Source organism: Phoenix dactylifera, unplaced genomic scaffold, assembly GCF_009389715.1.
Source record: "Phoenix dactylifera cultivar Barhee BC4 unplaced genomic scaffold, palm_55x_up_171113_PBpolish2nd_filt_p 000245F, whole genome shotgun sequence".
In the NCBI taxonomy this organism is placed as follows: Eukaryota; Viridiplantae; Streptophyta; class Magnoliopsida; order Arecales; family Arecaceae; genus Phoenix; species Phoenix dactylifera.
Window position 1 is genome coordinate 753,583 of NW_024067741.1, and position 27,557 is coordinate 781,139.

Genomic DNA, 27,557 nt, shown 5'->3' on the forward strand with positions numbered 1-27,557 from the left:
TTGAAGTCCAAAACTTAGCCGAAATGGAGAAGTCCGAATCTGTCCAGAAGTTTACTGCAACCCAGACTCTGTTTCGGTTTTCAACTTGTATCTAGAGTTACATAAGTTAGAATAAAGCAAACCTAGGTACGTTGGAAAGCTGAGAATGAGATCTAAAACTTTTATGAAGGGTCCAACTCCAAAGTGTATTGTTTTGGTGCTCTAAATCCAGCTGGGAATCGAGTCATAAAATTAGCCTAGAATTCAGGATTTCAGCTAGCAGATATGGGGGAAATCTATTTTAAAATTCAAAAAAAGGAGAATCGGTTGGGAGAAGAGGAAGGCCAGAAGATACGAGGGGGATGGCAAGCAGATAAGGAAAAAAAACTCAAAGAATCTGAAATTCCGAGAGGAGGAAAAGCTAGGAATTCTAGGAGGAAGAAAAAGTTGGAATTCTGAGAGAAAGAATGGAACGGAGGATTTTTGCAAATACAGAGTTCTTTTCCTTTCTCGTATTTTTTTTTTTATTTACTGAATTGTTATTAAGGATGTTGAATGCGAATTTATATTGAGAAATAATTGAATTGATTTATTAGTTATGATTTGCTAGTTTTCTTATTCTAGGGCTAGTACGTAGTCATTGAATTTTTGATATGAATTGAGTATGGTTGTATTGAATATCCTTTGTTAGTTATAATTTGATGATTTCGATTTTCATTCTTGCAATTTGCTGGCCATGAATTGCTTGCTTAAGATGTTGAATAAAGTAACGAAAGTTGAAGTTCAATATTAGTTGGTGAATTTATCAAACATTGGCGGTGTAGTTTAGAAATAAATGCACACCCTTGTGACCTACATTCAAGAATTTCACAGATCATAATGAATTTATATTAAATTCTATGATTACGAAAGTAGACATAGGATTAATATAGGTATAGGTGTTATGCCTTGAAAGAGGATATCATATAAAAAAAGGGATTCAGTCATTGTAATTAGCAGAATACATAAAAAAAAGGGATTCGGTCATTGTAATTAGCAGAATATTAACAATCAAATTTAAATTCATTGAAGGAATTCAATTCATGAAATCTAAGCCCTAGGAACCTTTCATATTTGATTTTTCTGGTTAAGAAATTACAGTCAGTCATTTTGGGGTCGTATAAATAATATAGAAAATTTATAAATTGGTACTTGAATCACCTCCTTGTGGAAACGATACTCTTTTTGCCCTGTTTTACTTGTCATGACCTATGCACTTGTGGTAGAGTCTAGGAACTATCAAGTTTTCCTCCTTGCTGAGGGTCAGTCTACTAACTGCCCCCCACTATTTAATGGCACTAATTACACATATTGGAAATTAAGCATACACATTTTTGTTCAAGTTTTAGATTATGATATCATTCAAGTTTTTAGATTATGACATATGGGATGTCATAATCAATGGACCTCACACATCCACCAAGATTGTAGATGGAGTATCCTTTTCCAAGCTTGAAAGAAAATGGGATGAATATGATAAAAAAATGGCTCAACATAATGCTAAATCTACTAGATTTATATATATTATTAATAGTATGAAAAGTCTTAGAAAGGCTTACACTAATAGTGATCTTGTGAGAAAAATTCTTAGGTCACTACTGAGGCTATAAAGTGAAGGATCTCAACAATCTACCATTAAAGGAGCTGCTTGGATCTCCAATGACCCATGAGCTCACTATGAAGCACAATAGTGAGAAGGAGTCGAAGAAGAAGAAGAAGACGATCACCCTAAAGTCAGTGGCCAAAGATGCAGAGGAAAATGAAGAATCTGAGGATGCTGACGAAGATGAAGAGATGGCGCTGATTACTAAAAGATTCAGAAGATTTATGAGGAAGAAAAGGCAAGGCTTCAAGAAGAAGCCCACTCCCAAGGGAGAGACTAGCAAGGAGAAGGAGAAGGATCAGATGGTCTGCTATGAGTGCAAGAAACTTGGATATTTCAAAGTAGATTGTCCTCTTCTCAAGAAAGGCCCCAACAAGTTCAAGAAGAAGGCCATGATAGCAACTTAGAGGGACAATGATGAGTCAAGCTCAAAGGAAAAAGCATAAGAAACTGCAAACCTATGCTTCTTGGCTAATGAGGAGGAGGTATTGCCTAAAACACAAATTAATTTCATTGTAGAAGAACTTCAATATGCTTTGCAAGATTTTGTAAGTGAATGAAGAAAACTAGGACAAAAAAATAAAGAACTTAAAAAGATAAATAAGAATCTAACCAAAGACATTCTCAAAGAAAAGAAACAACTAATTGCTGAAATCTAAATCTAAAAAAAAGAAGTAGATAGATTAAAACCTCTTGTAGATAAATTTACTTTAAGTTCATAGTAATCGCAAATGTTATTAGATAGCCAATATGTAGTATATAACAAGGCCGGTCTTGGCCATAACCCATTGCAAAAACAAAAATTTTTGAATAACATATTTGTTAAATCATCAACTATTCTACTAGTTTGACATGTTTCAGCTATGGTAGAATACATCATAAATTTTTCACTACAACTCCAGAAAAGTAGGTAAATTAACTCCTAAAATGGTGTGGGTTCCTAAAGAAATATAATCCCTAACTTTTAAGGATCTAAGAAAGCTTGGGTACCTATTAAAGACTTGATTTTCTATGTTGTAGGTGTGTATAGCAACTCGTGGCTCCAATAGAAGATATACTTGGACAACGGCTGCTCAGAAAGAAAATGATGGAAGATGGATTATATTTCATCATACTAAAGGCAAAGGATGGAGGGGTGGTCATCTTTGGAGACAATGGCAAAGAAAAGATCATCGATATAGGTAGTATTAGCATCACCCCATATAGGTAGTATTAGCATCACCCCATCCATCCTCATTGAAAATGTACTATTAGTAGATGGTTTAAAATATAATTTATTTAGTATTAGTTACCTTTGTGATAAAGGTTTTAAGGTTGTTTTTGAAGCATCTATGTGTATTGTGTCTAGCCCCATTGACAATGGCATAAAATTCATTAGACATCAATACAGAAATATTTACATGGTCGATCTTGATGATCTCTTTATGCAAAATATAAAGTGTCTAGTACATTAAATACCAAAATCAATGAGACTACCAGGTTATGGAACCATAGGTTAGCTCATACTAGCATGGACTTAATTTTAAAATTAGTTAAAAAAGATGTAGTTGTAATATTGCCTAAGATAAATTTTAAAAAAGATAATATTTATGATGCATGTCAACTAAAAAAGCAAACTAGAGTTTCATTCAAATCAAAAAATATAGTTTCAACTCTAGACTATTGAAACTTTTGCATATGGACTTGCTTGGGCCAACCAGAACCACAAGCCTAGGTGGCAAACATTTTGGCTTTGTTATCATTGATGATTTTTCTAGATTTACTTGGGTTTTATTCTTAGCATATAAAAATGAAGCATTTTTTATATTCTTAAAATTGTACTAGAATAATTTCAAATGAAAATGGTTTGAAAACTTTATAAATTTAAAGTGACCATGAAACTAAATTTTAAAAATTTTGTAATAAAAATGGCATTGAACATAAGTTTTCTGCATCTAGAACTTCTTAACAAAATGGGGTAGTAGAAAGAAAAAAGAAAACTTTAGAAGAAATGACATGAACCATGCTGTGTGAAAGCAACCTTTCAAGATACTTTTGGGCTGATGCAATTAACACAACATGTTACATCCTAAAACGTGCATTAATAAGGCTTATTTTAATGAAAATATCTTACAAACATTGGAAAGAAAGAAAACCCAATATAGGATATTTCATGTTTGGATGTAGATGTTTTGTGTTTAATGATTGAAAAAGATAGGCTAGGTAAATTTGATGCTAAATCTGATGAAGCTATTTTTCTTGGATACTCTTTCACTAGTAAGGCACATAGAGTCTTTGACAAAATAACTTTACTAGTGGAGGAATCCATATATATTGTTTTTGATGAAACTAATAATCTTCCATCAAGAAAAAAAAAAAAAAAAATATATGTAATAATGCAGATTTGATAGAAAAAGAGATGGAGGAACTTACCATGAAGGAAACACCAGCCGTTGATGGAGACACGGATGATGAACATGAGGACAAGGAAGAAAACAAGCAAAATCCACCAAGTGAAAGTTAAGGTAATGATAATCTGCCAAGGATTGAAGGTATGGTCACAATCATCTTAAAGACTTGATTATAGGTGATCAATCTCATGGTGTTAAAACTAGGTTATCAAGGAGGTGTTGGGAACTCTAGTAGTCGCATGCATATATTTTTAAAAATTTTACAGCAGAAGTATTGTTGCCCAAGAAGACAATCCAAGAGGGGGGGGGGGATGAATTGGGTTTTAAGTAATAATTGCAAATTAAAACTTAATGAGTAACTAATTAAACCTTATTGCAAGTGGATTAATTAGTTTACTATATGCAGTGGATGAAGAGAATGGGAGAGACAATTAAACAATCACAAACACAAGAGATTTTATAGTAGTTCGGAGCTAACCCTTGCTCCTACGTCCACTCCCCAAGCTTCACTTGGGAGTTCACTATAATCCCTCGGATTACAGCCGGTTGTTTTACAAGCTCACAACCCAACTTGTTGTTTTACGAGATCACAACGAACTCGGTCGGTTTTCACAGGCTCACCAACTAGAACCATCCGATTGTTTTTCCGGGATCACAATCGAACCCTACACGTTGGTTTTACCCTTGGCTCACCAACCAACCTTCACACCCTTGATTCAATCCCCTGATTGAATCAAGTAAGAAAAGCAGTTTGAAAAGAGTACAAGGATAGCTTCTTGAAAAGCAAATATAAACAATATGAATAAAGAAGAGTTAGAAGCCCTCAAACAGATTTTTGAATGTGAAGAAGGGGGCTTCTCAAACTCTACAACTCCTCTTGAGTGTGCTGAAGATTTGCTGTCAGAAGGGGAGCCTTGAATGCGAGGAAGACGTTTGGAGGATAGACTTTTAATGCACTTCTTCCTTCTTTTACTTGTATTTACTCTTGAGAAGCTTTGGTAGGTGGAAATCTCTTTTGCTTTGAATGGAGTGTCTCGCTTCTTATCTATTACTGTTCACTCTGGCTATTTAAGCAATCCCCATCGAAAACTAGCCGTTAGACATACTTTTAGAGCCGTTCTGCACAATCTGCAACTCCTGATACAGTGTCCGTTGGGATCGGAGTCGACTCGCTCGATCTGGAGTCAACTCGGCTGTTGCTGGAGTCGACTCATGCTTTACTGGAGACGACTTGCCCACTGTTCAAAATTTGAAATAAAGTGCTGTCCCGTTCTGGAGTCGACTCGGCCAAACCTGGAGTCGACTCGCCAATGTCCGGAAATGACTCTTCCTTCTGGAGACGACTCGTTTTTCAGGAATCCAAAGATCTTTCTTTCGGGTTTACTTTCTCGAGTCGACTCAGATTCTCTTGGAGTCGACTCGGCTCTCAGAGCCTGAAAAACTAGTCTTCTATCTTTGGAGTTGAACTGCCTCGGAGTCGACTCGCACTTTGCTGGAGTCGACTCGGCTCTCAGACACCGTAAAACTGGTCTTCTGTCTTTGGAGTTGAACTGCCTCGGAGTCGACTCGGACTTTGCTGGAGTCGACTCGGCTCTCAGACACCGAAGTTGGCTCTCTGACTTTTAGTCTTGCATTCCTCTGAGAGTCGACTCTTGTTTCTTTAGGAGTCGACTCGCTAACCGTCGGAGTCGACTCGAGTTCTTCTAGAGTCGACTCGGTTCTCAGAGTCCAAAACAACTTCTCTGTCTTTCTGTCTGTTACTCCTTGGAGTCGACTCGGAACTATCGGGGGTCGACTCGGCAAGCATCGGAGTCGACTTGAATTCTTCAGGAGTCGACTCGGTGACAGGGTCTGAGATTCATTTTTCTGTCCTGTTGTCTGTTCTCAGTCGGAGTCGACTCGCAGTGTGCCGGAGTCGACTCGAGCCTGTGCCAGAACGTCTGAAACACTTGGACTCGACTCGAAATCTTTCGGAGTCGACTCGAGTTTCAGCCTTTGACTTAAGCTGATTTCCACATGCACTCAAAAGAGGATTCTTACAAATTTTGCCTGATATGCTGGATTGAATTCATTAGTATAACATAAAATATACTCAATGGCTTTGTGCTCATCAAAATCAAATAGGGTTATAATCAATCACTCCACAATCTTCCCCTTTTTGATGATGACAAAACATTGAATATTTTTGAAGTGAATTACTCTATCATTCAGTAAAAGTTTTGAAATGAATTCAAATGTCTGGTTATTTTAATCTATCCAGAATTGAAAGGTATGGATCAGTAAATCCTAAATTAAAGCTCCCCCTTTTATTTGGAATTATATAAGCCTTCATATCATGCAATCAATTGTTTGGCTTATATGTAGTTAATGATTTCGCTTTCTTAAGATTTCAGATTCTCCCCCTCAACATATGCATTTAATTTTGTTTAGATTCTCTGAATTTTCTTTTAATGTCTTGAAGCTTTTGAACTTAAATTTTTCGTTTTAGAGAGAAAATCTGACAATTTGTTCTTGAGTATGATTCAACTAATCTCCGAATATCCCTTGAATAGATTCTGGAGATGACTCCTTTTGGAGCCCCAACAGAGAGATAATGAGCCTCGAGGTATCGAATCCACTTAGAACAAATTACGTTTTGCTTTAAGGGTTTTCTTTCTTTATAGCAAAAAGAAGCGCAGAACACAGAAAAGTATTGCACAGTTTTGTAAGAAAGTGTCTACTCATTGTATTGATGCTAATTTTGAGTACAATAGTAGAGAGAAATACAAGTATTGAGTAAATACATCATAAGACAGAAAACAAAGCTACTCTAGGATTTCTTTGTAGTGGAGGATGTGGCTCCTGATTTGAGTCTATTCATTTGCTTGACTAAGCTTATCCCCTCAGATACGTTCCCTAGCTGTGCGATGATCTCCGGGGTGAGTCTAGACTGTGTCGAGGAAATCTCGTTCACTTTTTCTTGGATGGTGTCAAGCTTGAAGATCAATGCATTAGTTAGCCTCTCTGCACCCTGACTCGGTTGCCTAGCTCATGTCTGATGCTGTCTCGCATCTTCCTTGTATCGTCCTTGACGTCACTTATGTTCCAGTATTGAGCTTGAACTAGGCTTCGAATATTGAATATCTCCTCCTTCAGATTTGCAACCATCTCTGTCACGGCTGCTAAGGAGGGAACTAGCTCGGTGGAGGGAGCACTCTGAGGACCTCGGAGCTCCCTCAGTAGATCATCTCTCAGTTTCCTCACTATCTCCTGCCGCAACTCTCGGAGCTGCTCAGAAGATATCCGAACCTCCAGGGGCTGCTGCTGAGAAGGTGGGGCAGTGGAGGTGGAAGGCTTAGTATAGGTAGGAGCAGAGGTGGAAGGAAAAGTGGGAGGAGCTATGTCATGGTCCTGATCATGATCGGGACTGGGTGAGTGATGAGTGGTAGGGTCAGAAGGTGTAGATGTGGATGTGGATGATTTCCTAACCCAGACTCCCCCTACCTTGTAGAATCCCATCCGGTGAAAGGTCCCCTCACCCATGCGATCTGTAAAACGCAGTGAGTGAGAGGGTTCCCCCTCAGGGATAGGAACCTCTAACTATCTAAATATCAGAGTGAATAACATATCGTAAGGGAGACTCAGCCTAGGTTTGTCTAGGGGTTCACAAAGGTATTTGTAGATGAGTTTTGGAAAGTTGATGGGAGTGTCTTGGAGGAGGTAGAACATCAAGGCCAGGTCTCTCTCGGAAATGAAGTCAAACCTACCAGTCTTTGGGAAGAGAGTCCTAGAGATGATACTAAGGAGAAGCCGCATTTCAGCCGAAAGCTGATTTGCGAACACCTCCTCTATAGGGGACAGAGGTGGACTCCCTAAAATGGCCGTAAGGGCCTCTGTCCTATCGGAGGGGTGTGTGGGAACAATCCCCTCACTCGAGAGATGGAGGACTCGAGCAATGAAGTCCTCCGAGATGAAAATAGGGACATCCAAAATAGTTCCCTGGATACCCCCGCTAACCCGTGCGACAGTACCATAGAATTCCTTAACTAACCTTGGATAGGTAGGGAGGTCAAGTGTGCAGAAAAACTCTAAACCCTGGGCCCTAAGGTGATGCCCTAGGTTGAACCCTTTCCGGAAGAGGAAGTCAAAGTTGACTTGCCTCCCGGTAGAGACAACCTTCCCGGCGCATGAGCGCGAGGGAACCGGCCTAGGCGGGGAAGGAACCGGAGGTGGTGGCCTCGCCGGTTCGTTCCAAGCCTTGGACCGTCGCTCGGCCCCACTCGCGGAGACGGGTCTCTTTCGGCTCGGGACAAGGACCTTCCTAGGCATTTTTGACCTAAAGATAGGGAAGGACACGGAAAATAGGAGGAAAACTCGACGGAGAAGACCTAGAATGGGTCGGAGACGAGTTCGAAGACGGCTCTAGGGTTTTGGAACAGTGTCGGCTGTGAATAGAAGTGAGGAATAAACATTTCGATTTGGGTTAAAAATCGGATTCCCGACCTCGAGTCGACTCCGGTAAGTCGCGAGTCGACTCCCAAATATGCGCGAGTCGACTCCCCCATGAGCCGACTTTAAAATATGTCCGAGTCGACTCGAACTCTGGCACACAACCAAAAATATTGTTATTTTCGTGCCAAAAGAGAGAGTTATGGGCTTATCTAGGATTTAAGAACTGATTTGATGATCATAGATAAGAAATCCTATGTCCAACATAAACTAATCCTCAAAATCTATGAACTAGAGGAGAGTAACACTAGAATGGATCAATCACTCCTAACCCTCTTCTAAGTATGCAAAATCGATCTTCACTCAAAGATTTTGTGAAGATATCAGAAAGTTGATCATCAGTACAAACAAATTGAAGTGTCACGTCACCATTCAGTACATGATCTCTTATGAAGTGATGTCTTATCTCAATGTGTTTAGTTCTTGAATGCTGAATTGGATTTTTAGTTAGATTAATGGCACTTGTATTATCACAGTTAATGAGAATTTTATCTTTTTTAATGCCATAATCTTCAAGTTGTTGTTTAATCCACAAGATTTGAGCACAACAACTCCCGGCAGCAATATATTCGGCTTCAGCCGTAGATAGTGCAACCAAGTTTTGTTTCTTGCTAAACCAAGAGATTAAATTTTCTCCTAAGAATTGGCATGACCCGCTGGTGATTTTTCTATCAAGTTTGCAACCAGCGAAGTTTGAATCAGTGTACCCTATTAAGTTTATGCTCGAATCTTTAGAGAACCATAAACCTATGGTTTTTGTTCCTATTAGGTATTTAAAAATTCTCTTAACAGCAATTAAGTGTGATTCCTTAGGATTAGATTGATATCTAGCACACATGCATATACTAAACATGATATCAGGTCTACTTGCAGTAAGATATAATAAAGATTCTATCATACCTCTATACATCTTTTGATCTACTGATTTACCTGATTCATCTTTGTCTAGTTTGCATGATGAACTCATGGGTGTGCTGATTGACTTGTTTCCTTCCATATCAAACTTCTTAAGCATCTTCTTGATGTATTTTGCTTGACAGATGAAGATGCCTTCTTTAGATTGTTTGATTTGGAGCCCAAGAAAATAGTTCAGCTCTTCCATCATGCTCATTTCAAATTCACTCTGCATTAGGTCAGCAAATTCTTCGCAGAGGCGATTGTTAGTAGCACCGAAAATAATATCATCTACATAAATCTGAACTACTAACATATCTTTGTTTTTCTTCTTTAAAAACAGTGTAGTATCAATGTTCCCTCTAGAGAATTCATGGTCTAACAGAAATTTGCTAAGTCTTTCATACCATGCTTTAGGAGCTTGTTTCAAACCATAAAGTACTTTGTTTAGTTTATAAATATGATTGGGGTATTGATGATTTTCAAAACCAGGAGATTGTTCTACATACACCTCCTCATTAATATACCCATTCAAAAAGGCACTTTTTATATCCATTTGAAATAATTTGAAATCTTTAGAGCATGCAAATGCTAGTAACAATCTAATTGCTTCAAGTCTAGCTACAGGAGCAAAAGTTTCATCAAAGTCTATACCTTCCTCTTGATTATAGCCCTTTGCTACTAGTCTAGCCTTGTTCCTAATCACGATTTCATTTTCATCAAGTTTATTTTTATATATCCATTTAGTTCCTATTATTGAGTATTTAGTGGGTCGTTCAACTAGGTTCCATACCTTGTTTCTAGTGAATTGGTTTAGCTCTTCTTGCATTGCATTTATCCAATTTGCATCATTTTCAGCTTCTTCTATGTTTTTAGGTTCAAAGTGTGAGACAAATGCTAGATGATTATTTAAGTTCCTAAGAGATGCTCTAGTTGTAACAGGTTGAGAGGGATCATCTAAAATTAATTCCTTAGGATGACCATGAGCATACTTCCAAGTTTTAGTCAGTCCATGATCAACAATTATCTCTTGACTTGTTGATGCTTCTCCAATTAGCTTTGGTTCATCTTCTTGTAATGTCATCTCATCAATCTTTTCTTCAAGAATTTCTGCATCATCATCAAGAGCTACTTTCTTGCTAGAAGAGATATCATTAGTATCATCAAAAACAACATGTATAGACTCTTCAATAACAAGGGTTCTTTTGTTAAATACTCTAAAGTTTTACTTGATGTAGAATATCCCAAAAAGATACCTTCATCAGATTTAGAATCAAATTTACCTAAGTTATCCTTGCCATTATTATGAATGAAACACCTACATCCAAAAACATGAAAATAGTTTACTTTGGGCTTTATATTTCTCCAAAGTTCATAAGGTGTTTTCTCTATAATGGGTCTCAATAAAACTCTATTTAGTATATGACATGATGTATTAATGGCTTCTTCCCAAAAGTACTTAGGGAGGTTACTTTCACACAACATGGTTCTAGCCATTTTCTCTAGAGTTCTATTCTTTCTTTCTACAACTCCATTTTGTTGTGGTGTCCTAGGTGCAGAGAAATTATGAGTTATCCCCTTTTTACTACAAAATTCGTCAAATAGATGATTTTCAAATTCCGTTCCATCATCACTCCTAATAGCTATAACTGAAGCATTTCTTGAAATAGTAACTTCCTTATGAAATTTCTTAAATACTGAAAATGCTTCATCTTTATGAGCTAAGAACATGACCCATGTGTATCTAGAAAAATCATCTACAATGACAAGGCCATACTTATTTCCACTAAGACTTGAGGTTCTAGTTGGTCCAAATAGATCCATGTGTAGTAGTTCAAGGGGTCTAGTAGTAGTGACACAGTTTATGGATTTAAAAGAGCTCCTAGATTGTTTGCCATATTGACATGCTTCACAAATTTTATTTTTCTCAAATTTTAGTTTTGGCAAACCTATTACAGAATCTCTTTTAACCAGTTTTGATATTGTATCCATACTTGCATGACCTAACTCACGGTGCCATAACCAATTTGCATCATTAACCTTAGTATCACTAGCTACTAAGCAAGGATTATTTTTGGCAAGATCTTCAAGATCTACTACGTACACATTTTCACGTCTTATTCCTTTGAATACTAAGCTATTGTCAATTGAGTTGGTTATGATACATAGGGTTGGCTTAAACAGAACATCAAAACCCCTATCACATAATTGACTTATGCTAAGTAAGTTATGCTTAAGACCATCTACAAATCGTACATTATCAACAAAGGTTGACGAGGTGATTTGTACTTTACCTATACCAACGATGTGACCTTGGTTATTGTCTCCAAATGTCACAGCACCTCCCTTTTTTGGCTCTAAGGTGAAGAATTGCTCCTTATCACCCGTCATGTGTCTTGAGCAGCCACTATCCAAGTACCAACAGTTTTTGTCGACTTTGGCTGCAAGACACTCCTACACAAAGAGATCATACAATTTTAGGTACTCAAGTTTTCTTGGGTCCTTCAAGGTTAGTAAAGTTGGTTCCTTTTGGAACCCAACCCTTTTTAATTTTTCTTCCAGCTCCTATTTTTCTATGGTCACATACATTAGCTTTATGTTCTACTTTTTCACAGCAAAAACAGGTTATATTCTTAATTTTACTTTTTCCTGCTTTCACAAAAAAGTTACTAAGGAGCTTTTGCTTATTCTTAGGTTTATATCCTAAACCAGCTCTATTAAACATAACTCGTTGATTATTAAGTATCATTTCCAATTTTTCAGAACTATATGTAAACTTTTCAACGAAAGATTTGTATTTTTCAAGTTCTTTTGTTAGCTTTTGTTTTTCTATTTTTAGTATGTTTAAGTCTTTTGTGAGATTATCTCTTATAGTTTGTTTATCGTTTTTAAGTTCTGAAATTTTCTTGACTAGTTTTTCGTTATTTTTAATTAAAGTATTAGTTTTTTTAATTAACATTTGGTTGCTTGTTTTAAGTTCTAAATTTTCTTTAATGATAAAATCCTTATCCTTAATTAATTTATCGTATTTATGGAGGTGAGATTGATTGGTTAGTTTTATCTCTTTATTCTAAAGATTTATTGTCTTATATTCATCCATTAATTCATTAAATGCATCATACAATTCATCAAAGGTAAAATCTAAATGCGTTTCAGATGTTACCTCATTTTCATTCGCCATGAAGCAGAAGTTGGTCTTTTCCTCTTGTTCCTCATCCGATGATGATGATGATGAATCGGAGTCTGACAGAGTGGAGACGAGGACTTTCTTTTTCTTATATTTGCTGCCCTTCTTAAGCAAGGGACAGTCAACTCTAAAATGTCCCGTCTTCTTGCATTCATAGCATCCGATTCCTTTATTTTTCCTTTCCTTACTTTTATCCTTGTTGTAGGAACTTGAGGGACCTCTCCTCTGATGAAAGGACTTCTTCTGGTTGATGAACTTTCTGAACTTTCGCACGAGAAGAGCCTCATCATCATCTCGCTCATTATCTTCTTCTTCGCTGCAGCTACTGCAAGATAAATCCTTATTAGAAGAAGTAGATTTGAGGGCTATTACCTTTTTCTTATGAGAGGATTTTTCTTCGCTGTGTTGTTTCATTGTGAGCTCATGCGTCATCAGGGATCCAAGAAGCTCCTCAAGTGGAAGCTTGTTCAAGTCCTTGGCTTCTTGGATTGCCGTTACCTTGGCCTCCCATGATCTTGGCAAACATCGAAGAATTTTTCTGACAAGGTCACTATTTGTATAATTTTTGCCAAGGCTTTTTAGGCTATTGACAATATCAGTAAATCTAGTAAACATGCAAGTGATAGTTTCATTAGATTCCATCTTAAATAGTTCATATTTATGAACTAGTATGTTTATTTTAGATTCTTTTACTTGATTCGTGCCCTCGTGGGTCACTTCAAGTCTATTCCATATCTCTTTTGCAGAATTGCAAGTAGAGACTCTATTGAATTCATTACGGTCTAAGGCACAATAAAGCACATTCATTGCTTTGGCATTTAGTTGTGCCTTCCTAATATCATTGTCATCCCAATCTTTTTCAAGTTTGTGTATAGTAACACCCTCTACAAAAATTGATGGGATGTATGGTCCATTAAGTATGGTGGTCCAAATCTCATAGTCTTGAGCTTGGATAAATATCCTCATCCTAGCCTTCCAATAGGAGTAGTCGGTTCCATTGAAGAATGGAGGTCTATGGGTGGACTGCCCCTCAATATGAGAAGATCCAAATGGGGTTGTCATTTTGATCTTTTACTCTTTTGGTAGAAGAGTTTTGGCTCTGATACCACTTGTTGCCCAAGAAGACAACCCAAGAGGGGGGGTGAATTGGGTTTTAAGTAATAATTGCAAATTAAAACTTAATGAGTAACTAATTAAACCTTATTGCAAGTGGATTAATTAGTTTACTATATGCAGTGGATGAAGGGAATGGGAGAGACAATTAAACAATCACAAACACAAAAGATTTTATAGTGGTTCGGAGCTAACCCTTGCTCCTACGTCCACTCCCCAAGCTTCACTTGGGAGTTCACTATAATCCTTCGGATTACAGCCGGTTGTTTTACAAGCACACAACCCAACTTGTTGTTTTATGAGATCACAACGAACTCGGTCGGTTTTCACAGGCTCACCGACTAGAACCACCCGATTGTTTTTCCGAGATCACAATCGAACCCTACACGTTGGTTTTACCCTCGGCTCACCAACCAACCTTCACATCCTTGATTCAATCCCCTGATTGAATCAAGTAAGAAAAACAGTTTGAAAAGAGTACAAGAATAGCTTCTTGACAAGCAAATATAAACAATATGAATAAAGAAGAGTTAGAAGCCCTCAAACAGATTTTTGAATGTGAAGAAGGGGGCTTCTCAAACTCTGCAACTCCTCTTGAGTGTGCTGAAGTGAGGATGATAGTGTTATTTTGATGATTAACAAGCAATAATCAAGAGTATGTTACAAGTTAATTCGATACTTCATTTATAAGTCTGTTACTCTTATTATATTCGTATAATAAGATAAAGATGCATTTCATTGTTTATATGGATGAATCTAACCTTGAGTTGCAGCAAAGTGTGGATTGAGTCGACCCCAAGGTTGATTGGGTCGACCCCGGCACATAAAGAAAGCATCTGGCACACTTCTGCAAAAATGGCACGGATGAACAGTAGTTGGGTCGACCCAAGGAAAGCATAAGTCGACCTAAACCTCAAGCCTCTCAAGCCTCAAGAAAACAGTTCTCTGGAAACACTGAGAGGGTCGACCCAAGAGGAAGTTGAGTCGACCCAAGCTTGAGTCGACCCAAACACTGAGAGGGTCGACCCAAAGGCAGTGACAGAATACATTGACAGAATAGGTTCTCTGGAAATCCTGAGAGGGTCGACCCAAGTGAAAGTTGAGTCAACCCAACTGAACCTTGAGTCGACCCAAAGAAATGTTGAGTCGACCCAAGTGAAGGAAGGCTGAATTATAAGTTTCTGTGGTTCTGAGAGGGTCGACCCAAGGAAAGGTTGAGTCGACCCAAGTGAAAGTTGGGTCGACCCAAGGAAAGGTTGAGTCGACTCAAGCACGGGCAGAAGCATAACGGCTAGTTCTGCAGAAGTACTTTTTGTCCTTCCAACAGTGAGTAACGGCTAGTTTTTGAATTCTAACAATTGGGGCTTGTCCAATGGATGAAGGAAACTATTTAAAGTGGCACTATTCATCAGAGAAAACATTCTTTTGCAAAATATCAAAGAGTACACAAGAAAGACAAAGTGCCCTAATCTTCTTCATTCAAGTGCTTCATTCAAGAGTCAAAAGAAAGTGGTTGAGCAGATTCCAAGAGTCATTAAGAGCTCCATCCACCCTTGAAGAGTGAAGCATCCTTGACAAAGAAGAGAGAAGTCTCATCAAGCGATAACTATTCTCTAAACTCTTCTTTGTAGATTATATTATTATATTTGCTCATCTAGGAGCTTAAATCTTCTTATTTCGTTTATTAAACTCCTTGTAAAGGTTAGTTGGTAAGCCCGCAAAACCAACGGTGTAGGTTGATTGGTGAACCCGTAAAACCAATTGTAAAGGTTCGTTGGTGAGCCCGAAAAACCAACATAGGTTCGTTGGTGAGCCCGTAAAACCAACATAGGTTTTTGGTGAACCCGGAAAACCAAAGTGTAAAGATTTTTGGATTGTGAGCCCGGAAAACAATCCAACTGTAATCTGCGGGATTATAGTGAATTCCCAAGGCGTTGCTTGGGGAGTAGACGTAGGTGCTTAGGAGAGCACCGAACCACTATACTTCTTGTTGTTTGTATTGTGCTTTGTTTAATTCCACTAACTCATCAATTGACATAAGTAAGATAGTTAAAATTAAAAGAAACCAATTCACCCCCTCTCTTGGCTTGTCACCTTGGGCAACAAGTGGTATCAGAGCCGGGTTCTCTAATAGTACTTATTGATCTCACAATCAAGAGTTAAAGATCATGACAACCCAAGTGGGATGTTCTATGAGTGAGGGGCAATCCACAAATAGACCTCCTCTATTTAATGGCACAAATTACACATACTGGAAAGCTAGGATGAGGATATTCATTCAAGCTTTAGACTATGAATTGTGGTATATCATTACTAGAGGACCTCACACACCCACAATTAGTATAGAGGGCACTATCATACCCAAACCTGAAATGTATTGGAATGAAAGTGATAGAAGATTAGCACAATTAAATGCAAAAGCAATTAATGTACTTTACTGTTCATTAGATGTAAGTGAATTCAATAAAATATCTACATGCATCTCTGCAAAAAAAATTTGGGACAAACTTGAGGTCACACATGAAGGGACTAATCAAGTTAAGGAGTCAAAAATAAACATATTAGTACATAAGTATGAATTGTTTAAAATGGAATCCACTGAGTCCATAACTGATATGTTTATTCGTTTTACTGAAATTATAAATGGGCTAAAGAGTTTAGGAAAGTCTTATACCAACTCTGAATTGGTGCGAAAAATTCTCAGGTCTCTACCAAGAGTTTGGGAGGCCAAGGTAACTGCAATTCAGGAAGCTAAGGACCTCAACACACTGCAATTAGAGGAACTTCTAGGATCACTCATGACCCACGAGTTGACCATGAGGCAAAATTCAGAAGATGAGGTCGAGAGAAGAAAGACCATTGCCCTAAAGTCAACCACTCCAAAACAACAAACTGAGTCGGAAGATTCAGATGATGATGATGAATTTGATGAAGAAGGAATGGCTATGCTTGGAAGAAAATTCAGAAAATTTATGAGAGGTAAGAATAGATTTCATAAAAAGAAACCCTTCTTCAAAGGTAGCTCAAGCAAAGAAAAAGGTAAGGACAAAGAAAAGGAAAAAGAATCACCTTTTTGTTATGAGTGTAACAAGCCCGGGCATTATAAGATAGATTGTCCGGAATTAAAGTGGATGGCAAGAAAACTGAAAAAGAAGAACTTTATGGCTGAATTGAGTGAAAGTGAGGAGTCAAGTTCGGAAGAGGAAGATCATCAAGAGACGGCCCAAATATGTCATATGGCCAATGACGATGAGGTAGATTCTGAACTTGAATGTGATTTTACTGTTTATGAATTACATGATGCATTTTTAGAACTCATGGAAGAATATAAAAAATTAATCAATAAAAATAAAGTTCTAAAAGAAGAAAATCAATCTCTTATCAGAGATAAGTTAAAACTATCTCATAACTATGAAACACTAAGTAGGAAACTCACAAATGAAACCAAGAATCTAATTGCTGAAAATGTCAAGTTAAAAGAAGATGCTGAAAAATATAAATCCTTAGTAGATAAGTTTACACTTAGTTCTACCAAATTAAATATGATTCTTGATAGTCAAAAAGCTGTATATGATAAGGCTGGATTAGGATATAAAACAAATAGGAAACAAAAATACTTAAAGAACATTTTTGTAAAAGCTAAAAATGAAAATATTACTTGTCATTGCTGTAATAAATTAGGACATAAAGCATATGAATGTAACTATAGAAAGTCCAGTCAAAACAAATTGAGTAATAATCATAAGCTTAAATTCAAGAAAGTTTGGGTTCCAAAAGGAACATCAAGTACTAACCCTAAAGGACCCAACATAGTTTGGGTACCTAAAGCTCTTTCTTGATCTTTATTGCAGGGGTGTCTTGCAGCTAATAGCGGCTGTTCAAGACACATGACCGGTGACGTAGATCAATTTGTCACCTTGGAATCTAAGAAGGGTGGAGTAGTAACCTATGGAGACAGTGGAAAAGGGTATATCATTGGAAAGGGTAAAATTTTCATTACTCCATCTACTTTCATAGAAAATGTATTATTAGTTAAGGGTTTGAAACATAACCTACTTAGCATAAGTCAATTTTGTGATAAAGGGTTTAAAGTCACATTTGAAGCATCAGTATACATAATCACAAATCCTAAAGATAATAGCATTGTACTTGTAGGACAAAGGCAAAGAAATATTTACATGGTAGATCTTCATGATTTAGGCAAGAAAAATGGATTATGCTTAATTACTAATGAAGAAAAGAAAAATGAAACAAGTTGGCTTTGGCATCGTAGACTAGGACATGCTAGTATGGAATTAATATCAAAACTAGTCAAGAAGGAATTAATAAAAGATGTGCCAAAATTAATTTTTGAAAAGGACAAAATCTGTGGACGATGCTCATTAGGAAAACAAACTAAATCATCCTTCAAATCAAAGAATATAGTATCAACAACTAGGCCTTTTGAACTCATACACATGGATCTATTTGGACCCACTAGAACTGCGAGTCTAAGAGGGAAGAAGTATGGACTAGTTATTATAGATGATCTTTCAAGATATACATGGGTTTTGGCACATAAGAATGAAGCATTTTCAGAATTCTTGAAGCTTTATAATAATATCATAAATGAAAAGAAGCTCACCTTAGTAGCAATTCGAAGTGATCATGGTACTGAATTTGAAAATCAACACTTTGAAGAATTTTGTAATAAAAATGGTATCTCACATCAATTTTCAGCACGTAGAACGCCTCAACAAAATGGGGTTGTTGAAAGGAAAAACAGGACATTGGCAGAAATGGCACGCACGATGTTGTGTGAATCAAATCTTCCAAAGTACTTTTGGGCTGAAGCTATAAGCACTGCTTGCCATATTCTAAATCGGGTTTTAATACGACCAATAACCAAGAAAACTTCTTATGAACTTTGGAAGAATAAGAAACCAACTGCTAAATATCTTAGAGTATTTGGATGTAGATGTTTCATTTTAAACAATGGCAAGGAGGATCTAAGTAAATTTGATGCCAAGTCAGATGAAGGTATCTTCTTAGGACTCCACATCTAGCAGGGCATACAGAGTATTCAATAATAGAACTTGTTGCTGGTGGTCCAAACCGAGAACGATTGGCACTGCGGTGTGAACGGAGTTCCGTCTGAGTTGTCTTGGTTGGTGTTGGTTGCGCTCCACCTTCCGCCAAGAAACCTGCAAACAAGCCTTGCACCACCACCAGGGTGGTGATGGCCCTCCGACGGTCAAGTCAGAGGAGATTGGAGGAGGAGGAGAGGTGATAATCGCAAGTAAGAGAGTGCTCTGGGAGATATTGCTCACCCCCCCCTTTCTCCCCCCAGCCGCATATATACCTGGCTGGGGGGTCTCTCAGGGGGGTTCGTTATCGTGGGGCACGATGGTGTGGCCACTGACATGGCCGTTACAGGGCGTCGTGGAGCAGCACCGGGTACGGCCACGTCAGGGCATAGTGGGGCTCCGCTTTGTACGGCTGATGCAGGAGATCGTGGAGCAGCATCGGATACAGCCGTTGCAGGGAGTAGTGGAGCAGGAGGCCGCGGCGTGCCTCTGGGGAATAGCCTGTCGTTATCAAGAGATCTCCGACTCGGGGTCGGAGCGCTGGATCAAGGGGCAGCCGACTCGGGGTCGGGCTGCGGAGCCGAGGATATCCGACTCGGGGTCGGATTGCTGGATCAAAGGGCAGCCGACTCGGGGTCGGGCTGCGGAGCCGAGGACGTCCGACTCGGGGTCGGAGCGCTGGATCAAAGGGCAGCCGACTCGGGGTCGGGCTGCGGAGCCGAGGATGTCCGACTCGGGGTCGGAGCGCTGGATCAAAGGGCAGCCGACTCGGGGTCGGGCTGCGGAGCCGAGGATGTCCGACTCGGGGTCGGATTGCTGGATCAAAGGGCAGCCGTAGTCTTCCTGGGCGCGCGTGCCGGTCACGTGGGGCATGGCGGCTTATTTCCCCCGTAACAGTAGCCCCCCACTTCCGAGCCTGGAACCAGAAGGGGAACAGGTGAAGGGAGTGATGTTTCGGGATTGCCGCCGTTCCTCGGAGAGGCGCGCGCGCTTCGAGCTCCCCGCCCTTTTTATGGCGTATGGCGGTTATTGCCGACCTGGCAGTCTGAGGATTTCGGCGGACATCCTTCCTTAATGGTGTCGATTCGCCTTTGGGGCGCGAGCGACCCTTCGGCAGCCAGGCGTCCTCTGGCGTCATCGAGGCGTCACTTGCCTTTCCGCCTATTTAATCGGGGGCCTTTCCCCGTCCGTCTTCTTCTTTACAGATATTTTCAAGTTTCTCCTTTGCGCAGCTGTTGCTGCCGTCGGACTGTTCACTTGTTTCTCCTTTGGCGCTCTCGGAGCCGTTCTTACCTCTTTTCCGGTGAGTTTTCCCCATTCTTCTACTTAGGGCTCTCCATACTTTCCCCTCTTTTACTAGTGTACTCCAGTCGCTCCGGTCTTTCCCCCCTTCCTGTCCCCGTCCTAACCGTAGGTTTATTGGCCATTAGGAATGGGCGAAGTGAGAGCAGACCAAATTAAGTCGGAGCTGGTCGCCACAGATTTAGACAGACTCGTGGCTCGGTACCACCTTCCCGAGGCCTGCAACGCCACGCTCCCGGGGCCTGAGGAGAGGATGTCCCATCCTCCTCCAGGGAAGATCGCCATCAATGAGGGCATTCTCCAGGCCGGGTTCCGCTTTCCCCCTTCGGACTTGGTCATGCAGGTGCTACGGGGTTTAAGAGTGGCACCGACGCAACTGGTGCCGAACTCGTGGCGGGCCCTGACGGTCTTCCAGGTTCTCTGCCGTATGCACGAGATCCCCGCCACCCTGAATGTTTTTTGGGAGTTCTACAGCCTGAGCGGCCACCCCCAGGACAAAGGGTGGTGGTGCTTCGCAGCGCGGCGAGGATGCGGCCTTGTCAAGGAGGCTCCTACCTCCATTCACAAATGGAAGGAGCGCTTCTTTTTTGTTGATGCAGATCCCTCTTGGGAAATCAGGGCGACCTGGGAGACCCCGATGAAGTCTCCGATCGGCCTATCGAGACTGTCAAGGGAGGAGTCCGATGGCTTGGCCGCCTTGAAGGGGTTGGTTGCCGAGGGCCAGCTCCCCCCGGTGGCCCGCCTTATTTCCGAGGATACTTTGGTGAATGTCGGTCTGAGCTCGGTCCCCACCGACCGTGAGTCCGCCACCGATTCTTTCTTGACTTTTTCCCTTTTTTCGTCCCGTTCTTTCCTTTGGTTTCTCCGTCTCCGACTATCCCGTCCTTTTTGCAGAGATCGACGACGTCATGCGGTCGGTGAAGACAAAGGCTGTTGGTAGGGCGTCCCTGCTGGAAGCAGCCCAGAGGAGGAAACGAGCTCTTCCGAGCGGGGCCCCACCGGCGAAGAAGTCCCGTAAGGAGGTGCCTCCGACGCCGACCGACGAGTCCGGGCCCACCGATCAGGGAGACGTCGTGGGCACGGACCGGCAGCTGACGCTGTATCAGCCCTCCGGTGGTAAGATTGCCGCTACTCCGGAGGTATCATCCGAGCCTGCCCGAGACGGACGGGTCGGACGTGATCGGTCCCCGACCCGGCCTTCGACTCGGTCAGCTCCTGATGACTCGAGGAGGGACGCGCCGAGGCCCCGACCGAGCGGGACCCTATCAATTCCTGGGGTGACCCCCGCCCCGAGCGCGATCGGCCGGACTCTTCCCCAGGCGATGGATAGGGGTAAGGCTGCAGAACCACCGTCCGGCTCTGGGGAGAAATCGGGGTCTGCCTTCACTACCGATGGCGCCCGAAATCTCATCGAAACAGTGCTGCTGGAGAAGGACCGTCGGCGGGTCCGGGAGTTGGAGGTCTCTGACGTTGGGGCTGCCAGCTGTGTCTGTCTCATGTCGGTGAGTGTTCTTCTGGCCGCTTTTCACCATTTATTGGCTCTGTTGTTCTCCGCCTGACTCCCTTATTTTTCCTATTTCTTAGCTCGCCCAGTACATGATCCGTCTGGAGGAGTGCTACAAGGAACAGGCGGGGCTTCTGGCGAAGGCCGAGGACCGGCTGAAAGCAGTGGAAAAGGGAGGCCAGGCTGTGGCAGGCAGGACGACCGGGGACTTCGAGGCGAGGCTCCGGGAGGCCGAAGAGCGGGCACTCGGCTTTGCTGCCCTCGAGAAGCAACTGTTGGAGGCTCAGGAGCAGCTCAAGGTTGCCTCGGGTCTCGAGGGCGAGGTCAAGAAGGCGGATGAGCGGGCCGAGAAGCAGTCCCGGAAGGCTGCCGACTACCGGAAGAGGTGGGAGAAGGCCCAGCGGTCAGCCGACAACGCCCGCAACCGAACCCGGTCTCTTGAAGCTAAGCTGGGCGAATTGGAGTCGGCCTTGGAGAAGTCCCGTGCGAGCGATCAGGAGCTTCATTCGCGCCTGACGGAGGCTGAGGCTGCTCGCATTGCTGCCGAAGCGAAGCACAAGGAGGCTCGGGCTGAGCTGCTGAGGGTCTCCACCGAGGCGGAAGGCCGGATTGTGGCGAAGGTCTTGGAGGCGAAAGCCCAGATTATGGAGCGGGCAGAGGCGGCGCTGGCCGGGAGGAGTGCGGAAATCGGGCGTCAGGCGGTAGAGGCTTATCGCCAGTCCGCCGAGTTCGCTCATGATATGTCGGAGGCAGTACAGACCTATCGTCAGTCCGACGAGTTTGTCCGTGACGCGTCGGACGCGGGGGCCGAAGCCTTTGTCTTAGGCTTCGAGGAGGGCCTGGCAAGGGTGTCGGCTAAGTACCCCGAAGTTGACCTGAGCGAGATTTCCCTTCTCGACTCCTCTCCGGCGCCATTGCCTGCTGGTTCTCCTGCTGCTTCCCTACCTCCTGCGGACGAGCCCAACGTTCCCGACCCGGGAGTTCCTCCAAGCGTCAGGCCTCTTGTACCTTTCGTTGTCTTCTTTTTTTTTTTTTTGCATACCGGCGTTTTGCCAAATTGTATGGGCCTCGGCCCTGAAACAATGAAAATTAATGCAAGTTGAATGTTTCTTCATCTCGCCTTCGTCCTTCTTTTTCTTTTAACTCTCGGTAGCGTCTTGCTGACTCCTGGCTCCCGAAATTCTTCCGGCGCTAGGCCAGGCATCCGAGGGTTAGGCCTCAGGAAACTCTTCCGGCGCTAAGCCAGGCATCCGAGGGTTAGGCCTCGGGAAATTCTTCCGGCGCTAAGCCAGGCATCCGAGGGTTAGGCCTTAGGAAATTCTTCCGGCGCTAAGCCAGGCATCCGAGGGTTAGGCCTCAGAAAATTCTTCCGGCGCTAAGCCAGGCATCCGAGGGTTAGGCCTCAGGAAATTCTTCCGGCGCTAAGCCAGGCATCCGAGGGTTAGGCCTCAGGAAATTCTTCCGGCGCTAAGCCAGGCATCCGAGGGTTAGGCCCCAGGAAACTCTTCCGGCGCTAAGCCAGGCATCCGAGGGTTAGGCCTCAGGAAATTCTTCCGGCGCTAAGCCAGGCATCCGGGGGTTAGGCCCCAGGAAATTCTTCCGGCGCTAAGCCAGGCATCCGGGGGTTAGGCCCCAGGAAATTCTTCCGGCGCTAAGCCAGGCATCCGAGGGTTAGGCCTCAGGAAATTCTTCCGGCGCTAAGCCAGGCATCCGAGGGTTAGGCCTCAGGAAATTCTTCCGGCGCTAAGCCAGGCATCCGAGGGTTAGGCCTCAGGAAATTCTTCCGGCGCTAAGCCAGGCATCCGGGGGTTAGGCCCCAGGAAATTCTTCCGGCGCTAAGCCAGGCATCCGAGGATTAGGCCTCGGGAAATTCTTCCGGCGCTAAGCCAGGCATCCGAGGGTTAGGCCTCGGGAAATTCTTCCGGCGCTAAGCCAGGCATCCGAGGGTTAGGCCTCAGGAAATTCTTCCGGCGCTAATCCAGGCATCCGAGGGTTAGGCCTCAGGAAATTCTTCCGGCGCTAAGCCAGGCATCCGAGGGTTAGGCCCCAGGAAACTCTTCCGGCGCTAAGCCAGGCATCCGAGGGTTAGGCCTCAGGAAATTCCACTCGTTGGTCGACCAAGGCTGGCGCATGCCGAGGCAACTGGTCGGGGCTTCAGGCTAGTCTGCTCCCGGGATGGTCATCGGGTTAGCCTGGCATCCGAGGGCCGAGCCTCGGGACCTTCCACTCATTGGTCGGCCAAGGCTGGCGCAAGCCGAGGCGACCGGTCGGGGCTTCCGGCTAGTCTGCTCCCGGGATGATCATCGGGCTAGCCAGGCATCCGAGGGCCGTCAAGCCTCAGGAAATTCCGCTCGTTGGTCGGCCAAGGCTGGCGCAAGCCGAGGCGACCGGTCGGGGCTTCCGGCTAGTCTGCTCCCGGGATGATCATCGGGCTAGCCAGGCATCCGAGGGCCGTCAAGCCTCAGGAAATTCCGCTCGTTGGCCGGCCAAGGCTGGCGCGAGCCGAGGCGACCGGTCGGGGCTTCAGGCTAGTCTGCTCCCGGGATGATCATCGGGTTAGCCTGGCATCCGAGGGCCGAGCCTCGGGACATTCCGCTCGTTGGTCGGCCAAGGCTGGCGCAAGCCGAGGCGACCGGTCGGGGCTTCAGGCTAGTCTGCTCCCGGGATGATCATCGGGTTAGCCTGGCATCCGAGGGCCGGGCCTCGGGACATTCCACTCGTTGGTCGGCCAAGGCTGGCGCAAGCCGAGGCGACCGGTCGGGGCTTCAGGCTAGTCTGCTCCCGGGATGATCATCGGGTTAGCCTGGCATCCGAGGGCCGAGCCTCGGGACATTCCGCTCGTTGGTCGGCCAAGGCTGGCGCAAGCCGAGGCGACCGGTCGGGGCTTCCGGCTAGTCTGCTCCCGGGATGATCATCGGGCTAGCCAGGCATCCGAGGGCCGAGCCTCAGGAAATTCCGCTCGCTGGTCGTGCGCTTGTCGCTCGCTGCCCGACGGGGTTTCTCCGTGGCCAGCCGCGATCATGTTTCTCCTTTTCTCTAAGCGTTGCCTGGGGGAACACGAGAAGGGCATTAAACGCTAATTAATGCGTTACCTGGGAAATCGGATCGCCAGCTGCTGCTTGCGAGGAGTGTTAGTTGAGCGGCCGCGATACGCGGGTTCTTCGAGGAGGATACGGCCTGGGCGCGAGCGGAGATATGTGGACCTAGGGGTACATGACACCCGGATTGTCCTGCACAAAGAATGCGGTTTAAGGAGAATGACGCTTAGGAAATCGCGGGGAGATACGCCTCGGGAGCCGGAACGGCTCCGGTTTCAATGCGCCTGCATTTATTGGAGCCACCCGCATCGGAACGACCAGGGGGCCGCAGTTTGGCTATAAATACAGGTGCAGGTACGATGGAGTTTGCCAAGCCGGAGCTGTTCAGGTTGCCATGGATCGCGGACCTCCTCCTTGGCATATGACTGAGAGACTCCTGTTGAAGGAAAGGGGAGGCGCTCCCCTTGCGACTTCAGCCAACTAGCCGTTTCATCTGGGATCAACAAGGAGGGTCTTCCCGGCGGAACTCCGCTCTAGGCGTTTCATCCGGGATCACATCTCCCCTCCTTGAAGTTCAGCCTCCCGATTGAGCTCTGCACCAGACGCTCAGTCCGGGACCGCGCCTCCATATGCTCTTCCCCCTCGAACCTGCCCGACCACCAGCTGGGAGTCGGTGAAGACCTTCAGACGCCGGATGCCGAGCTCCTTGGCGAGTTTGAGTCCCGTGACTAGGGCCTCGTACTCCGCCTCATTGTTGGTCACTGGAAATCCGAACCTCAAGGCATACTCGGCTATCACTCCATCGGGATTGGTAAGGACCAGCCCAGCCCCTCCACCTTCAGGGTTCGACGACCCGTCAATGTGGAGCGTCCAGATCGGGAGATCGAGGCTGGGTGTTTCCGGCGGCCTAGGTTCCGCCTCCTGCACAGTGCACTCAGCGAGAAAGTCCGCGAGCACCTGGGCCTTGATGGCGGGCCGGGGCTGGTAGCGGATGTCGAACTCACCAAGTTCTACTGCCCACTTCACCAGCCGTCCCGCATTCTCAGGATTGCTGAGGATCTGCCGCAGTGGTTGATCGGTCAAAAGGGTGACAGAATGAGCCTGGAAATAGGGGCGAAGCCTCCTGGTCGCAGTCAGCAGCGCGAAGGCGATCTTTTCAGCCTTCGTGTACCGCGTCTCGGCATCCCGGAGGACTCGGCTGGTGTAGTACACGGGCTTCTGAAGTTTTGCCTCTTCCCGAACCAGTACTGCGCTGACTGCGGTTGGGGAGACCGCCAGGTAAAGGTAGAGCATCTCCCCCTCTTGCGGCTTGGACAGCAGGGGAGGAGACGCCATGTACTCCTTGAGCTGGTCGAACGCCACTTGACATTCAGCCGTCCAGAGGAAGTCTTTCGGGCGCTTCAACACCTTGAAGAACGGTTGGCAGCGTTCGGCCGATTTTGCCACAAATCGTCCGAGCGCGGCGACCCTTCCAGCGAGCTCCTGAACCTCCTTCACTTTGGTCGGAGGGGACATATCTTGGATGGCCTTGATTTTGTCCGGGTTGGCCTCGATCCCCCGCTGGTTGACAATGAAGCCGAGGAACCTCCCGGCCGAAGCACCAAAGGCGCACTTCGCTGGGTTTAGCTTCATACGAAACTTCCGCAAGGTGGCGAAGGTCTCCTCCAGATCCGCAATGTGCTGATCCGCATGGCGGCTCTTTACCAGCATATCGTCCACGTACACCTCCATGTTCCGGCCGATCTGCTCCTTGAAGATTTTATTGACGAGGCGCTGGTAAGTAGCGCCAGCGTTCTTCAGACCGAAGGGCATTACCTTGTAACAGTACAGCCCCCTGTCTGTTATGAAGGCCGTTTTCTCCTCGTCCTGTGGAGCCATCATTATTTGGTTGTAGCCGGAGAAGGCGTCCATGAAAGACAGCAGCTGATATCCGGAAGTCGCGTCGACCAGTTGGTCTATTCGCGGAAGCGGAAAGCTATCCTTGGGGCACGCCTTGTTCAGGTCGGTGTAGTCGACGCACATCCTCCACTTCCCGCTCGCCTTCCGGACAAGTACGACGTTTGCCAGCCACTCGGGGTAGCTCACTTCCCTTATGAAACCTGCCTCCAAGAGTTTGTCTACCTCCTGGTCGACCACCCGGATCCGATCCGGGGCACAGTGTCTCTTCTTTTGCTTTACTGGTCGGTGGGTCGGGTCGACGTTGAGGGCGTGAGAAATGACCTCCGGGTCGATCCCAGGTACATCGGCCGCCGACCAGGCAAACACATCAGCATTGGCTCGGAGGAATTCCACTAACCGGAGCCGAGCTTCCAAGTCGAGGTTGGCACCGACCCGGACCGTGCGGTCCGGGCGGCCTTCTTCGAGGGGAACTTCGATTACGCCCTCGGCCGGCTCCCCATGCCGCAAGGCCACTTCGTCTCTGGCGTCAAGGGACTCGACGCTTAGGGCCTCCATGGGCTTCTTCCCTTTGAGAGTTGCTAGGAAACACTGCCGTGCGGTTGGTTGGTCACCTCGGACCTCTCCAATCCCGGCCGCCGTGGGGAACCGCATGAGCAAATGGTAGGTAGAAACCACCGCGCGAAGGGCGTTCAGTCCGGGTCGTCCGAGGATAGCGTTGTAGGCCGAGGGGACACGGACGACCAAGAACCCGAGTCGCACCGTGGCTTCTGCGGGTGCAACGCCCGCAGTCACAGGCAGCTCAATGACACCTTCGGCCGAGATAGCGTCTCCAGTGAATCCTATGAGGGGGGTGGATGTTTTGTGCAACAATTGTCGGGACAAGCTCATCTTTTGGAAGGCCTCGTAATACAAAATATCAGCTGAGCTTCCACTATCCACAAGAACACGCCTTACATCATAGTTCGCCATAGTGAGAGAGATCACCATGGCGTCATCGTGGGGAGTCTGAACCCCCTTTACATCTTCATCACAAAAAGCGATTACATTTCCGACCC

The 27,557-nt window shown here is 44.6% G+C and overlaps 1 protein-coding gene across 1 annotated transcript in view; it reads left to right on the plus strand.

The window, feature by feature from the left end:
* LOC113461341 overlaps positions 1 to 2,697 on the plus strand; it is an 81,603-nt gene extending 78,906 nt beyond the window's left edge. Inside the window, exons 4-5 of the transcript XR_005507668.1 lie at positions 1,610 to 2,106; positions 2,642 to 2,697. The gene's annotated coding sequence lies outside the window, so the exon portion shown is untranslated. The remainder of the gene's footprint in view (positions 1 to 1,609; positions 2,107 to 2,641) is intronic.
* The last annotated feature ends 24,860 nt before the right edge of the window (positions 2,698 to 27,557 follow it).